General features: G+C 41.9%; 1 protein-coding gene across 2 annotated transcripts in view; it reads left to right on the top strand.

Moving 5' to 3' along the window:
* Positions 1 to 16376, top strand: part of LOC149168288 (uncharacterized) — a 304781-nt gene that overhangs the window by 68879 nt on the left and 219526 nt on the right. The window lies entirely within an intron of this gene.

The following is a 16376-nucleotide window of genomic DNA, read 5'->3' as shown; positions in this document are numbered from 1 at the left end:
GACTTCCTTGCCCCATGATGCATCGATCTTCTTCTAGTTGGTAATCATTGGTGGTTTCATGGGTCTGCAGTCTTGCTTTCTGAATCTCTTCAGAATTTTTGTATAATATCTCCCTTGCCCAAGGAAGATCTCCCCATTCTTCTGCCATACTTCCAATCCTAGAAAATAGTGGATCAACTCCATATCCTTCATGTCGAATTCTGCTACAAGGTTCCTTTTGCAGTCCTTTATGAGCCTCGATGATCTTGTAAAAAACAGATCATCTACATATAAAACCAGAATGAGAGGCTAATTCTCCACCATCAAATAGTATAGATTGGGATTTGCATCACTTTTGATGAATCCCAACTGCTGCAAGTAACTGTCAATCTCACCATACCACGCCCTGTGTGCTTGCTTGAGCCCATGTAGGTATTTCTTCAATCTGCATACATGAGTGTGTCTCTCATGAGTTTCGAAGCCTTCAGGCTGCTGTACGTATACCTCTTCTTCTATCTCCCCTTTCAAGAATGCTGTCTTGACATCCATCTGGTGGATTTCCCATCCCATTTGTGCTGCTAGGGATGTGAGGGATCTGATAGAGGTATATCTGGAAACTGGAGCGAAGGTCTCCTCATAGTCTATTCCTTCCTTCTGTGCATACCCCTTTGCCACGAATCTAGCCTTGTACTTCTCCACACTGCCATATGCAGCGTACTTGATCTTCTAGATCCATCTAGAACCTACAACTAATCTGTCTTCTGGACGAGGCACTACCTCCCAAATATCATTTGTCATGATAAATCTGCATTCTTCTACCATGGCATACACCCACACTTGATGCTGAGTGGTTTCCTGAAAATTGGAAGGTTATGCAACCTGAGCTACCAAGGCTTGATATCTGTCAGGCTGCATAAGCTGTCTTTTGTCTATCCTAGGAGCTCCAACAAACTCCTTTGCGTCTCTCAAGGTCTGGCGCACTTCCCTACTGGCTCTACCATTGGTGGTGGGAGGTTCAGTTAATTCCTCCTCTTGTTCCTGCTGCTTCGTCTGCTGAGAACTTCCTCTATCTCCTACTCCTGAGGAGATGCTAGTACTAGTCACTGTACTCGACCCCTGTGACTGTCCTCCTACTTGTCCAACTTGCTGTCCCTGCGGCTGGACTAACGAAACTTCTGCTGATTGATCTCTTGCAGGCATCTCTCGAGATTTTTTGAAAGCTCTGTCTTCCATGAACTTTGCATCTCGCCTTACTACAATCTTCCTACTACTAAGAATGTAGATCTTGTATGCTTTTGAGGTTTCGCTATATCCTACGAGGAACCCCTTCTCTGCAGTCTGTTCTGACTTACTTCGTTTTTCATTTGGGATGTGATAGTAGTCCACACTCCCAAAGATCCTCAGATGACTTACTTCAGGCTTCTTCCTTGTGAAGACTCCTTCTAGCGTTTTCTTCCCTAATGCTCTATGAGGAGTTTTGTTTTGAATGTACACTGCTCTATTATATGCCTCAACCCATAGAAATCTAGGCAAATCCTGGTCATATAACATAGCCTTTACAGCCCCAACTATTGTTTTGTTCTTCCGCTCCGCTACTCCATTCTGCTAAGGGTTGTATGGAGCTGTCCATTCTCTTTTGATGCCCTCCTGCACACAAAAACTTGTGAAGTCTTTATCAATGTATTCTCCACCGTTATCTAAACGCAACACCTGGATCTTTTTCCCTATCGTGTTCTCTACGAGTGCCTTGAACTCTCTGAATCGATCAAAGACCTCTTCTTTGGTCTTTAGAAAATAGATCCAAGTCTTCTTGGAATGCTCATCAATGAATGTGACAAAATATTCACTTCCACTAATAGCTTTGGTGGACATAGGGACGCAAATGTCTGAGTGTATCAATCCCAACATGCCTTTTGCTCTGTTATCATTTCTGGGAAATGCTGCCTTAGTGTACTTCCCAAGTACACAACCTCTACAAACATCGTCATGCTCAGCACTGAGAACTGGAACACCTGTCACAGTTTCTTTGAGCATCCTAAGTGCTCCATGGTGTAAATGTCCCATCCTCCTGTGCCATAGTTTGTTAGCTCCTTCCCGCTGCTATTCTCCTTGCCTATTGTTAAGTTATGGTATGTTCTATGCTTATAACAGTTTACTTCTTTTTCTTATTATATTCCACAGATTAGCAATCACATATACATAAAGTAAAGTGCAGTTAGAACATTAAACGATCGACAGAAAACAAGCCAAGACAAGAGACACAAGATGTGGCGGCTAGCCAGGGACAAACCCCACAATGTGTGGGGAAACCCTTTGATCAAATCTTCTTTTATCTTCAATAATTCAGCAGAGAGAAATAGTACAATAAATCTGATTCATATCAGCAGTAGCAAACCCTAGATCAGCAGCATCAGCATTAGCGACTTCATTATCAAACTAGGGCAAAGGATATCTCACAAACCAATTGTCGGATTGCCTTCATTCCACCACCAGAAGTTTCGGCTTCCAGAGGAGGTTCAGATGAACCTACAGCACAGTTCCAAAGAGGAGATCTTCTAGGCCACGCAGGTCGTTCTTTACTTCTGCAGTTGCAGCTTCAGTTTTAGCAGTTTCTGGCTTCAAACTAGGGCAGTCGATATCTTGCAAACCGTTCGTCAGATTGACTTCATTCCACCACCAAAAGTTGTGGCTTTCAGAGGAGGTTCAGATGAACCTACAATGCAGTTCCAAAGAGGAGATCTTCTAGGCCACGCAAGTCAATCTTTACTTCTGCAGTTGCAGCTTCAAATTCAACAGCGTTCGGCTTCACATGTGTGAGAGAGAGACCCATTTCAGCGCAGTAGAGAAGAGACTCATTTCTACGTAGTAGAGAGAGAGAGATGTGATGAGATGAGTGAGTCCAAATGAGGAAAAGTCCTCTTATATTTATACACAATGTTGGTGGGTGAATAGATGCGACTGTTGGGCTTCTTAGCCTACATGACTTGTAGGTCGGCTTGATAATAATTCCATTATAAAAATAAATTCATATCTCAATGAATACTTATTGGAATCTAATAAAAATATTATCAGCCATGAATAAGATGACCCACATGAAGTTTTGCCCTGGTTGCCAATTTTAACACTCCCTCTCAACCAGGGAGAACTTCATCTGCAATCTGTCTATTGGTCGTTACGATTCATCAATCAAATCCACTGCCCTGTACAGCCTGACCCTTGCCCTACTCTGCTCTATTCTACCTATTCTGCTTTGTCTTGTTCTGCCCTGTACTGATCGGTATTGTTTTTCTCTGTTCTGCTCTGCTTTTGTTCGAATTATGAAGAAGAAGAAATGATCGAGGATGTATCATACTAACTCAAAGTCAGTCTCAGAGTATGTACCACTGGTCCTAGACCAGTCTCAACCAACCCGAAGTCAGCGTCATAGTGAGTACAACTCCACTGGTCCTAGACCAGTATCATCCTCCACTGACTCAAAGTCAGTCTCAGAGTGCGTACAACTGGTCCCAAACCAGTGTCAGCCGACCCGAAGTCAGCTTCATAGTAAGTACCACTCCTACCACTGGTCCCATACCAGTATCGTAGTCTCAGAGAGTGTACCACTGGTCCCAGACCAGTCTCAACCGACCCAAAGTCAGCGTCATAGTATGTACCACTCTTACTAGTCCCAAACCAGTACTGCACTGACGCAAAGTCAGTCTCGGAGTATGTACCACTGGTCCCAGACCAGTCTCAACCAACCCGAAGTCAGCGTCATAGTATGGTACAACTCCTACCACTGGTCCCAGACCAGTATCACAGTCTCAGAGAGTGTACCACTGGTCCCAGACCAGTCTCAACCGACCCGAAGTCAGCGTCATAGCATGTACCACTCTCACTGGTCCCAGACCAGTACTGCACTGACACGAAGTCAGTCTCGGAGTATGTACCATTGGTCCCAGACCAGTCTCAACCGACCCGAAGTCAGCGTCATAGTATGTACCACTCTCACTGGTCCCAGACCAGTACTACACTGACACGAAGTCAGTCTCGGAGTATGTACCACTGGTCCCAGACAAGTCTCAACCGACCCAAAGTCAGCGTCATAGTATGATACAACTCCTACCACTTGTCCCAGACCAGTATCATTGATCCTAGATCAATGGAGGCCATCCTAGCGTACGGAGTACGGTAGATACAACGATGCGTCCATCGGCACTACTATGGTCCCTAACTTCATTTCCCTACCCATTGATCAGATGAGAGGTACTTCCCATGAGTCCCAGACTGCATGGGTAGGATGCCTCGACAGGAGAACTAATCAATCCTGTCCTCACAGGAGAACACATCAATCCTGCTACAATCGCCATGGAGAACACATCAATCCAGGCCTCACAAGAGAACTAATCATCCTGCTACACAGGAGAGCGAATCATCCTGTTCCACAAGAGAGCGAGTCATCTTGTCCCACAAGAGAGCGAATCATCTTGTCCCACAAGAGAGCGAATCATCTTGTTCCAGTGCGCACCACCAGGGGAGGGTGAGTTGCGCACCACCAGGGGAGGGTGAGTCACCCTGTGGTCGTATGTTGCTCCAGTAATAACCGCAAGCCCTTAGAGCTCCCAGAGCTCAATGTATGCAACATGAAGGACCCTTGTACAAGGGTTGCTTGCCGACTCCAAGTCGTTTGAGAAAATCACAGATTAGATCTTTCCTCGGGGCTTTGACAAGGTCTATCAACCTGTACATCATCTTAATGCGATGGAGCCTCCTTGCTCATCAACTTACCATATCCTAGATGATGTCTATCTACTGGAGCAATCGATGAATACGAGATTCCTCAATAATTGAATCCCACCTCTGGTTGTTATAGAGAATCACAGTGGTATCCAATGTAAATCCAAACAACTCACTAAAGAGCTTTCGCAACCAGACTGCCGCCTCACACGAGGTCATGCTAGCAACAATATATCCTGCTTCAGCGGTGCTCAAAGCCACCGACTGCTGCTTCCTGCTCATCTAGGATATCGAAGCAGATCCCAAGGTGAAACAACACCCGGAAGTGCTCTTACAGTCCACCACACTCCCTGCCCAATCAACATCAGTATATCCAAGTAGTCTCACATCTCCGACAATGTATCTTAATCCATGAGAGATTGTGTCCTGAAGACATCTCAGAATATTCCTCGCATCAATGCAGTGAGGCTCAACCAAATATGAGCTCACAGTGCTAACTGCAAAGCATATGTTCGGACGGAGGTTCACCAAGAACATCAATGCGAATGAGTTTTTGAAACTCGGAGGCATTTCCCAAGTCTGGTCCGACATCACTACCATATAACTTCTAAAAGTTAAGATCCTTGAGGTAGTCACAGGGTTGCAGTCCATCATACCAAATCTTTCCAATATCTTTACCACATATTTTCCTTGAGATAGGAAAATTTCCCTTGGCTTCTGCCATACTTCAAGTCCTTGGTCCTTTATTTCAAATTCAGAAGCCAGCTCCCTCTTACATTTGTGAATGAGAGGGTCTGCACTTGTTAGAAAGAGGTCATCCACATACAACACCAGTATGAGAGGCTTGTCATCTTCAACTTTCGAGTAAAGGTTAGAATCGGCTTCACTCCTAGTGAATCCTAGCTTCATCAAGTAGCTATCGATCCTCTCATACCATGCTCGGGGTGCTTGCTTCAGCCCATAGAGAGCCTTCTTCAACCTGCATACATGCGATTTTCAATCATAAATCTCAAATCTTTCAGGTTGCTCCACATAGACCTCTTCTTTGATAGAACCATGCAAGAACGCGGTCTTGACATCCATCTGATGTAGGTTCCATCCTTGTGAAGCCACAAGGGCTATGATCAAGCGGATGGTCGTATATCTGGCAACAGGTGCAAATATCATAGTCTATACCTTCCTTCTTGGATAAACCACGAGCAACAAAATGAACCTTATACTTTTCCATACTTCCATTCGCTGCATGCTTTATCTTGTAAAGCCATTTTGAAGTAACAATTGTCTTGTCCAGGGTCTGGGAACTACTTCCCAGACATCATTCTCCATAATATACTCATATTCTATGGTCATAGCACCCTTCCATAGTTAATGCTTGACGACATCTGAGAATGATGAAGGCTTATTTTGTATGATTGTGCTCATGATGGTTAGGTATCCTTGATACCTGTTAAGTTTCTTACTTTGACGGAAGGTTCCTCAGGGTGCAGCATGTCCTTCAGCATCATCAAGTATCTCCCTAAGCCATGAAGGCCTCTTCCTAGAAGAGGAAGGCTCATGTGGATGAGAATCAATCAGATCCATGGGTTCTTCTATATCAGGCATTGATTCATCATCCTTTTCTTTCGGTTCCCTGGTGTCGGCTTCTTGAGAGCTCCTCAAAGTCGGAAGATTGTTCACCTTGCGGTGAACTTTTCTTCAGTTGTCTTGGACCCAATGCTTGATGAGGACATCGATTTTGTACATATACGGCGGTGATTGTAGTTTCAGCCCATAGAAACTTCGGAAGTCTTTGATCATGTAGCATGGCCCAGACAGCTTCCATCATCGTGCAGTTCTTCCTTCCCACCACACCATTCTGCTTAGGAGTATGTCGTGTAGTAGTCTCCCTCTTAATGCTAACCTCAGGTATGCCTGAGTGAATCAATTGTAATATATCGGAGGTCTTGCTTTGGCTTGAGGGAAATGGTCCCCTTTTGAGCTTTCCTTCGACACATCCTGGACATACACCTTCTTTCTCTACTCAGAATTCGGGCATCCCTGTCACCATTTGTCTTACACCGAGTATAGCTTTATAATGAAGGGGGACAAACCTCTAATGCCAAAGTTCAGACTGAAGAGATGTGTCATAAGACATGACACCTAGCAGACTTCCATCGACCTGATATAATGAATCAACACTAAACCCAAGAGTAAAGGCATCTTTAACATTATTTTTCCATATACGTACCTTGCTATTGCTGAAGGTTACCTTGTAGCCTTTGTCTTCCGTTGCCGAGATGGACACTAGGTTCTTTTTGAGGTTAGGTGCATTTAATACATCCTGGAATTTCTAGCCTTCTTGAATGCTTGTCCTCTTCCTTGATTCCCAGCTCTCCTCTTACCTTTGCTGTTGAATTTGTCATTCCTTTGATTGCCATCAGAGGGATTTCTAGTTGCACCACTGCATACTGTACCATGCTGCTCTAATCATGATTATCATCATGTTGCCCATGTCCATGATTTTATCCATCATAATGCTGCTCAAACTAGTGTGCATCATCATCATGCTGTCCTATATGTCCATGATCTCATGTTGCCCTTTATGTCCATGATCTCATTCATCATGATGCTCATGATCTCATACATAGTGACTTGCTTTATCGCAAATGTAACATCGTCATTTTCTTCTAGCCTTAGGTTCAGCCTTTCCTTTTGATTTAGTCCCGGAATTATTTCTTTTCTTAGCATGAGAAGAAAAGGCAACAGGAGGACCTTTAGGCATGGGCATTTCTTGCACTTCTTCCCTTGTTTCTTCTTGAATGCATCTAGCCATTAATTCCTTGAAACCAGGAATTACATTATAGTTCAGAAGAGTAGTCCTGAACACGTACCATTCGGATGGTAATCCAGTCTATCATAGATTTCCTTAGAGGTGTCCAGTTCAGAGATGTAGGCCACCAAGTGCTTGTCGATAGAGTCCCGGATGATCTTCTATTGTTTTGACTTCTCCATTTTTTCATTTGTTCCAGGCAGCAACGGATGCATTTGATGGAGGCTCAACAATATTGCCTCTCACATGATCCAACACTCCTTGATTCTCAAGGGCTAGATTGATAGACATATTCCATCCGTGATAGTCAGCTTTCTCATGGAGCTTGTTTTCGGCAGGAAAGAGTGTTGAGGACCCCATAGTTCTTTTAGGATAGCCTTGCCAATCTTCTCTTTGATAATTGCTCTTGCTCTTGCTCGGGCTTTGTCTTCACCTCAACTCTGATACCATGTTAAGTTATGGTATGTTCTATGCTTATAACAGTTTACTTCTTTTTCTTATTATATTCCACAGATTAGCAATCACATATACATAAAGTAAAGTGCAGATAGAACATTAAACGATCGACAGAAAACAAGCCAAGACAAGAGACACGAGATGTGGCGGCTAGCCAAGGACAAACCCCACAATGTGTGGGGAAACCCTTTGATCAAATCTTCTTTTATCTTCAATAATTCAGCAGAGAGATAGTACAATAAATCTGATTCATATCAGTAGTAGCAAACCCTAGATCAGCAGCATCAGCATTAGCGACTTCATTATCAAACTAGGGCAAAAGATATCTCAGAAATTTATATATATTTATTCATAACAAAACAGTCCGTGGAGGGTAGGAATGCATACCTCGTAGCAAAACTAGTTTTCCATCTGGCCCTACGAACTCCATCTCCAACCTCTTCCAATCAGTGGTGACTCTACCAAGAGAATAGAACCACTGGACACCTAACACCACATTGGTGTCTGACACATCTACCACAAAGAAGTGATATGTCATTATGAAGCGAACAAAGTTCTTTCTATAAATTAATTACTCCAGGAGACTTGGAATATAAAGATCTCCATTGAGATATGATAATATCTATTAAAATGTATGAATAAGAATGATAATGAATTGCATTGAGAACGAGAGGCTTGCTTTTATATCAGGCAAGTGTCTCTTAACGAAGAGTCATGTCTCATTTAGACCTGCCTCTTCAACCTAATTACTAGTTTAACTAATCATTATTTATGATTATTATTGTTTACAATTATTTTACATTATTTTATATATTTTATTCGTAACATTGTCTCCTTCGTCAAAAAGCTTTGTCCTCAAAGCTTGTTGATGAAAAAGGCTTGATCTCTTTTTCGGCTTCGAACGTCTTTCTCTCTCAGAATAGTCATCCTCGTCGATACAAGTTGATATGATCTTCTTAGTGACAAACAAAATTGTCGCATTGAGAAGGGATCAGACAATCCCAGATTAATCTTCTGTATAGTATTCTGATCATTGGAATTTTGTAACGACTTGCTAGCATAAGACTGGATTGAGGGTATATCACTATTATCTAGAACATCAGTTTGTTGTTTCGGTTCTGAATGGTTCAGATATGTAGCATGGTTGATTCGTCTATTCTCATGATTCGGATGCCGATATGGGACTTTACTTTCCCATATTGGGCATGTGGCAATTTTTAGATTTTCTTCTGGCGAAGATGTTGTTGAGTTGGTTATGGAACATTCAATGGGGATGTTGATTGTTTTAACTACAACATCTAAGCGTGTCGTTTCTTCAATTGACTGGTCTTCTTGATTAGTCATATTCACTGGATCGGTATTTGTTCCCTTATTTTCAACTTGAATTGTTGCGACTGTAGATCTCGATACTTCTTCTTGAGTGAATTGTTCTAACTTATCTTTTAATGCCTTCTTATCTTCCTTAAGTTTCTTAATTTGAGTGAGTAGACTTTGATTATGGTTTTTCAGTCGTAAAAGTTCTTTGATTTCTGATTTATCAACCTTATTTTCAATGTTTTGAATTTTAAGATTTTCATCTTTTAGATCTCTAATTTGTTCTAATAAATTTTTATGAAGGTTCTTTAAACGCAAAGTTTCGTCTTCTTGTTCTGATAAGTGCTTTTTGAGTTCTTTCTTTGTGACCTTAGTCTTCTTCACTTGCGCCAGTAATTTTTTGACGTGGTCCTTGAGATGAGAAATTTCTTTGTCCTTTTCCATTATTTCTTTGTAATGCATATCCACAAGATCTTTATGTTCGTGTTCTAATGCTTCCTTGTTTTGTTGGATTTTGGCTATTTTTCCATTCTCTTGATCTTTTAGCTACATTTTCTAGGTACACTGGATTACATCATTCTGTGGAAGTGATGATGGATGTAGAGAATGGAATAGGGATTCCCTTCTCTTTTTCTCCTCAGCATATTGTCGCTCAAGTATTGTGATTACTTGTTCTACATCTCTTTGGAATTGTTTTTGTTTATTACGTAGAGATTCCATATTTTTTTTCACTTCTTTTATCTTTGTATAGAAATTTTTATTTATTTATTCTATATATATAATTTTTTTTTTGGTTATTATACCTTCAATTTTATTAACTTTTATCCTTTTCTTTTAAATGCCTTCACTACCACTCTCTAACTTTGATATGAAACCAAAAAGTTCTCTCTTCTTTTATTTTATTTTTTTATACCTTTAAAAGAACCCGTATTATAACGCTTTAAGAATATCCCACTTTTTAATATAGCCTTCACTTTTAAACGAATTAACCCTTTAATAATTTTATTAAATATTGTTTTGGTGCCTTAAAGTTCAATGCTCAAATCCGAAGTGGAGATATACGGATTAATTTGGTGTAATTCCAATACCTTCAAAATCAAAATCGTGTTTGCTATCATGAATTCTTGAATCAGTTTGAATGGATGCGATGATTGGTAGGAAATGCTGAATAGTCGCATTGATTGGTAGAGTATGGTGGTAGTGTATTCCAACAATATAGTTTGGTAACCTATAATGCCTCCCCTCGAACCTCAATTACATGGGAAACGGGAATGATAGAGTTTTGTTTCAATGAAGCGTGCGGTGCAAGGGAACGATGGTTTGGGTAGAAGGTTTTGTGTCCGAGGATGGGCTACAGAGCGGGAAGGGTTGCAGCGATGGTTGTGGTGTGCAGTGGTGGAGGTCAGTGAGGCTGCGTGTTACAGCTAAGTAGATAGGAATTCGACAGGCAACAGATGCAGTGGCTTAATAAATTAGATGCGGTGGAATACGCGGGCTGCACTGTGGCTTTTGTGGGACGTGCAGTGGAAGGCTTGGGTTGTGCTGCCCACTATTTTTTCACATATATATTTTTTTATCACTGCTTTTTATTTTTCTCACCTACTTCGATTTTTACGTTCGCTGATGTAATTGGTATGACCTGCCAATTTATTAATTTTGTATAGACCTTCAATTTAAGTAGCAGAAATTAAATTGGTGACTGTACACTAGGTTTTTGCAGCGAGGACGTGGACGACTATTTTAGATGTTGGGAAATGTACAGTGACAACTAGCGGCAGACTGCAGATGGTAGCTGTGGTGGTCGTTGAGCAGTTGGGTGCTGCAACAATTTTATTTTATTTTTATTAAAAAAAAAATTGTACTCTTTCTATGTGGCCAAAAAGCTTGATGGCAAGACGGAGAAACTCCAATTGTAGCGAAACACTTGAACTGCAACAACAATAAAGTTGACGAAGAGTAGATGGCCAAGGGCCTGGATCGAAGAGCGTGGCTCTGTGCAGCGGTGAAGCAGCCAGAGAATTAACTGCTCTGATACCAATGAAGCGAACAAAGTTCCTTCTATAAATTAATTACTCCAGAAGACTTGGAATATAAAGATCTCCATTGAGATACGATAATATATATTAAAATGTATGAATAAGAATGATAATGAATTACAATGAGAAAGAGAGGCTTGCTTTTATATCAGGCAAGTGTCTCTTCACGAAGGGTCATGGCTCATTTAGACATGCCTCTTCAACCTAATTACTAGTTTAACTAATCATTATTTATGATTATTATTGTTTACAATTATTTTACATTATTTTATATATTTTATTCGTAACACATTGAGTAGTTCCCCATGGTCATTGTCAGAGCTGGGACATAGCATGTGCACAACATGGTTCTATCACCTGGCACAAGAACCGAAAAACCCTCAAGATCCTCGGTTGTGATACCCCTCCTCTAGACCATCTATGCATCAATGAACTTGTGGGTAACCCCACTATCTACTAAAACCGAAACATGGTGCCCTTGATCCTCATAGTCAAAAATTTGGGTACCCCACATATAGATGCAAGGACCCCTCTTGATGGAGCGAAAGTAGCTCCCCCTGGCAGGGGTGGTGGTGGTGGCCCCATATCTGCCGACCTTGCACTGTCATCTCCAAGTACGCATCATCCTCCCCATCAGAGAAAACCTCAATGTAGTGGGCCTTGCCTGCTGCACATCTATGACCTGGAGCCCATGGTACCTGACAGGTAAAACACAACTTCCTCCTCTGGAGGTCTCTCTGGGTCTCCTCATCCATCTGTCCACGCCCCTTGTTGGCCCTTGGTGGTGGGGCTTTGGTGTCACCTCCCTTCTGTGGGTAGGGAGTGCGTGAGGAAAAATGTGCCCTGGTCTTGGGGATGACCCCCTGCAAGTCCTTAGCACAAGTCATTGCCTTTTGTATAGTCAAGGGTCTGCGTGACTTCACTAGTCCACGCAGTGGCCCCAACAACCCCTCTATGAAAGTGTACACCCTCCTAGCCTCTGAGAGGTCTGGCACCATAACTGAAACTCTAGTGCTCCGACTGGCCTGTCAGTCTAAGTTGGGTCAACTTCCTGAAGTGCACCTCCGAATCCCTCCTATCAAAACGCTCCACCACTCTCCAGGTGAAGTCCTCTTATGAAGTCACATTGGCATGTCCCAATGTGGATAGGCCTTGAAACCACCACTCATGTGCTTCCTCTTCCAAGTGTAGGGTAGCCATTTTGATGGCCTCCATCTCTGTCATCCGATTAAGATGGAAATAAGTATTCAACTTCTCCACCCAAGCTCGAATTGTGCTCTTGGAAGAGTCGTCATATGTGGGAACATACATCCTCCCAACAGTGCATTGTAGCTCTGAGTTCTGCGAATTATGCCCTCCATTATACCTTCCCTTCTCATTTTGTTTGAGTTGACAATAATCTCTGAATGACAGGGACACTTTGAAATCCTCCCCCATGGCTTGCCATTCCCTGAAGAAATCCCCCATGGGCATTGGCTCATCCGGTCCCCCATGCTCACTGGGTGTTGATGGTAAGAAAGCAGGCAGTGTGGTTCTAGATGGCCCACTATAAGTTGGTGGGTGAGTGGCCGGTGAAGGATGGTCGTACTGCTATGAGGCTCCCGATGTCTCTCCAAAAAGGAACTCACGATGGAGGCCCTTGTCCCTGTTTTGTTGCTTGATCTCCTCCAACATCTCCTTCTATCCCCTAGCCATCTCATTCAAAGCCTTCAAGAGGCTATTGAATGTTGCATCCTCGTTACTCCTTGGATCCCCCATCTCTCCTACCACGACTATCTTTCCATGTGTCTCCAAATTAGGAGTAATTTCCAACTCCCTTTCTTTACTCCTGTACCTTTGCGTCCGGTACGTGATGTTCTTCTTGTCCTCTAGTGTCATAGATTGCTCTGCTCCCACAGGCTGAGCCAAGTCTATGAGCTCTAATACCACTGTAATATTCCTAGGGAAAATTTACAGTAAATATGCAAAAGAAACATAAACAAAAGCCACAAAATTATAACACACAAATCAGATCACTGAAATGTACCAAAATTGCGCTGTTGAGCCATTTTATTAAATTCTGAAGAGGGTACAATTAGGTGTTGGAAAGAGTGCACCTGGGCTTGCTCAAGGCAAGTTGGCTAAGCCCAAATGAACAATAGGAAATCCCCCTCAAGTACGCTGCTGCTCTGTCTCCTGGCTCTATGCTGAACTGCCTAGAAATACGCTGCTGGGTGATAAGATCTGCTGCTAGGGCCTCTTGTAGTGCTTAGAAAATTTCGGGAAATTAACCCCAAACTCTCCTCAATATACCCAAAATAACCCACAAAGGAATTGGGCTATGGTTGACCTCGAAAATTTGGCCCTCTTTTGTCTCTATGGCTCTTCTGCTGGGAAATTTGACTCTCTATCTATCCTTCTGCAAATACTCCCAAAAATGGCTGCAAACTCCTAGCAAAGGCTCTCCCGGACTCCACCTCAAACCTCAAGCCCAAACTCCCTTCACAACTCAGCTCCCAAGTGAGCCTCCTACAAACACTGCGCAGTCCCTGTGCTACTAGTTGAGTCTCCTCCATGCAGAACTCACACTCCACTGCTGGAACAACTGGAAAAGGATGGAACTCCCTCCTTGGGCTGGCACTCGAAGTCCACCGAAGCAAGGGTTGAGATCTCCGCTCGGAGACACTCGTGTGCTAAACAACACTGCAGACTTGGCTTCAGCTCAAACGTGTTATGTCAAAGACACAATTGTTGAATAGATGAATGAATGGCCAAATGAGTGCCTTCTCTTCCATTTTGTCAAGATGCCTCCGACGCCCTCATGTGGGCCCTCCTCGATTTCCTCTCACCGAAATTCTGTCCAAGGCATGCGTATTCTCCATGTGGATTGAAATTTCCATGAGGTGGCCCCCACGCTCCACTAAGGCTACAATTTCCCCCCAGCTCTAATGTTTGGAGTGCTTCTAAGTCAAAAATCATATGTGGGGCCTCTAATCCCACATTTCCTAAGTACAACCGTGCATTATAGCAAAATTGGCCAAAATTGATATTTCACTTAGCAAAATGCTAAGTGGGAATGTCACACTAAGACAATATCCCATCCACAAAGGTGGGCCAATGCTTGGCCCATCCTTTCAAAGCCACTTTCACAATCTATGAATCATTCACAGCCTCCCCAACAACTGAATGCTCATCACAGGCCTGCTGGATCATTGTGAGGTAAGATGTTTGATCTCAAACTTGTTCATCTTGATGTTGTTTAATTTTACTACAACACCATCTTCCTATTTTTGTTTGTGCTTTGATAAAGACCAGTTAGCGCTACCCACATCTAATGTGTTGTAACCTTCCCTCACACCATTTAAAATTATACCCATCGCTTTCATATCCCTTTGATTGCGCTTGGCTATCCCTTTGATTGCGCTTGGCTACTTGGTTTAAATATGAAGGAACCTAGATATCTGTGTTCACAAAATTCCACACACCATTCATTTTTAAAACTATGGTGATCTGCTCCTTCTAGGGACTGAAGTTAATGACCCCATTCGACCTGTCTTCGTATCCCAAACTACTCAGTGATGCCATCTCACAAATCAATCTTGGCCACAAAACCCTAGCTACAAAATTAAAAATAATGTTGTTGCCATAAAAAGAAGAAATTTGTTGCTGCGAACCCTAGTGATCTCAAATATCTCCTTCATAATTTTCTAGTGCTCTGATACCATGTCAGTTCTCCTAATACCGGCCAACTTTATTTTCTTGCAACGATTTATTTATTCCTAGAAATTTATTTTATTACTCAAATAAGTTTTGAATTGTTGAAAATAAAATCATTGGTATCTTAACATCGAGATATTTATATGAAGTGGAAATAAAATCAAAGAGAGATCAATCAAATATTACAATAGATAAACATCCACTACAATTCTCCTTCATTAATTTATCTTAGGATAATTAGGGTTTCAACCCATAGATAAATTACAAGGAAATATGCATTGACTGGAACTTGTAGCTCGACCTCACTGGAAGAATTTGGCCCTAGGAATTTCAGCCAACTAGAAATCAATCTATGAGGAAATTTGGCCCACCTCTTCACCAGCAATACGCCCTTGTGTCTTCCCCTCAAACAACCTCTGTGCCTCAGGAAATTTGTCCTTGGAACATCGGCCTCTCCAACAAATCAACCTCCTTCTAGCTTCAACAATTCGACCCTGCAATCTCCAGTAATTCGACCTCCCGCAAACACTCTCGAACCAGCCTGCGCTCTTCGTCCTCTACGCTATAGTCTAGCCGAGCTTCTCGCTCTAGAGAAAAATCGCATTCTCTCCTTGTGTGTCTTCATCTCTCCCTTAGGCTTATTTTATACTCTTCATCAAGTCCAAATACCTAATCCTAATCTCCCACCTAGATGATCTAGGAGATCAAATGGTTGAGATCATTCCTAAGTCACGTAAATAATTTCATTATTTATCCTTAGAAATCGACTTAATAGTTTACAATACTTAATTGACTTTAATTATTGTACTTTTCCTAAGTTAGACTTAGGAAAAAAGACAAATTATTTACTCCACCAAGCAAGCACTTAAAGAGACAATTAATCATCATCTACATGCGAAGACACCAAACCTATGCAGAAGACTTTCCGAAGCTACCAAAAGCTTCAACAAACCTAACATTCTTATTTTCTTCCATGATAATGTGTTATTTAGAAAAACTATATATATGATCTGTAAATTGCTGTGGATACTCCACTAAAACAATTCGTCACAACATATCTTTATATTATGCTGGACTCTTTTATTATGCACACTCATTTCCTTAGATCTCAGATTTAGTATCACTACCTTATTGCTCAAATTTATTAAAATTATTGAAATATAAAAATGAAAAAACAAGCAAATGAACACACCATCCAATGAACTCAATATGTATCTTGGGAAACTGGAAAGAGGAGAAAACTCAACTAGAAGTTGAGGCTTATGCTCTGCTCTCTTTATGTTAGTTATGAAAATGTAAATATAAAAAAAGGGGTACTCACTATGGAGTTTCCTTACTGTGTCATGCATGGTTGATATAGAATAATTTCC

Source organism: Pinus tabuliformis, chromosome 4_2 (genome assembly GCF_031772625.1).
Source record: "Pinus tabuliformis cultivar Carrire ecotype Pingquan chromosome 4_2, CPIR1, whole genome shotgun sequence".
NCBI lineage: Eukaryota > Viridiplantae > Streptophyta > Pinopsida > Pinales > Pinaceae > Pinus > Pinus tabuliformis.
This window is presented reverse-complemented; position numbering and strand designations above follow the sequence as displayed.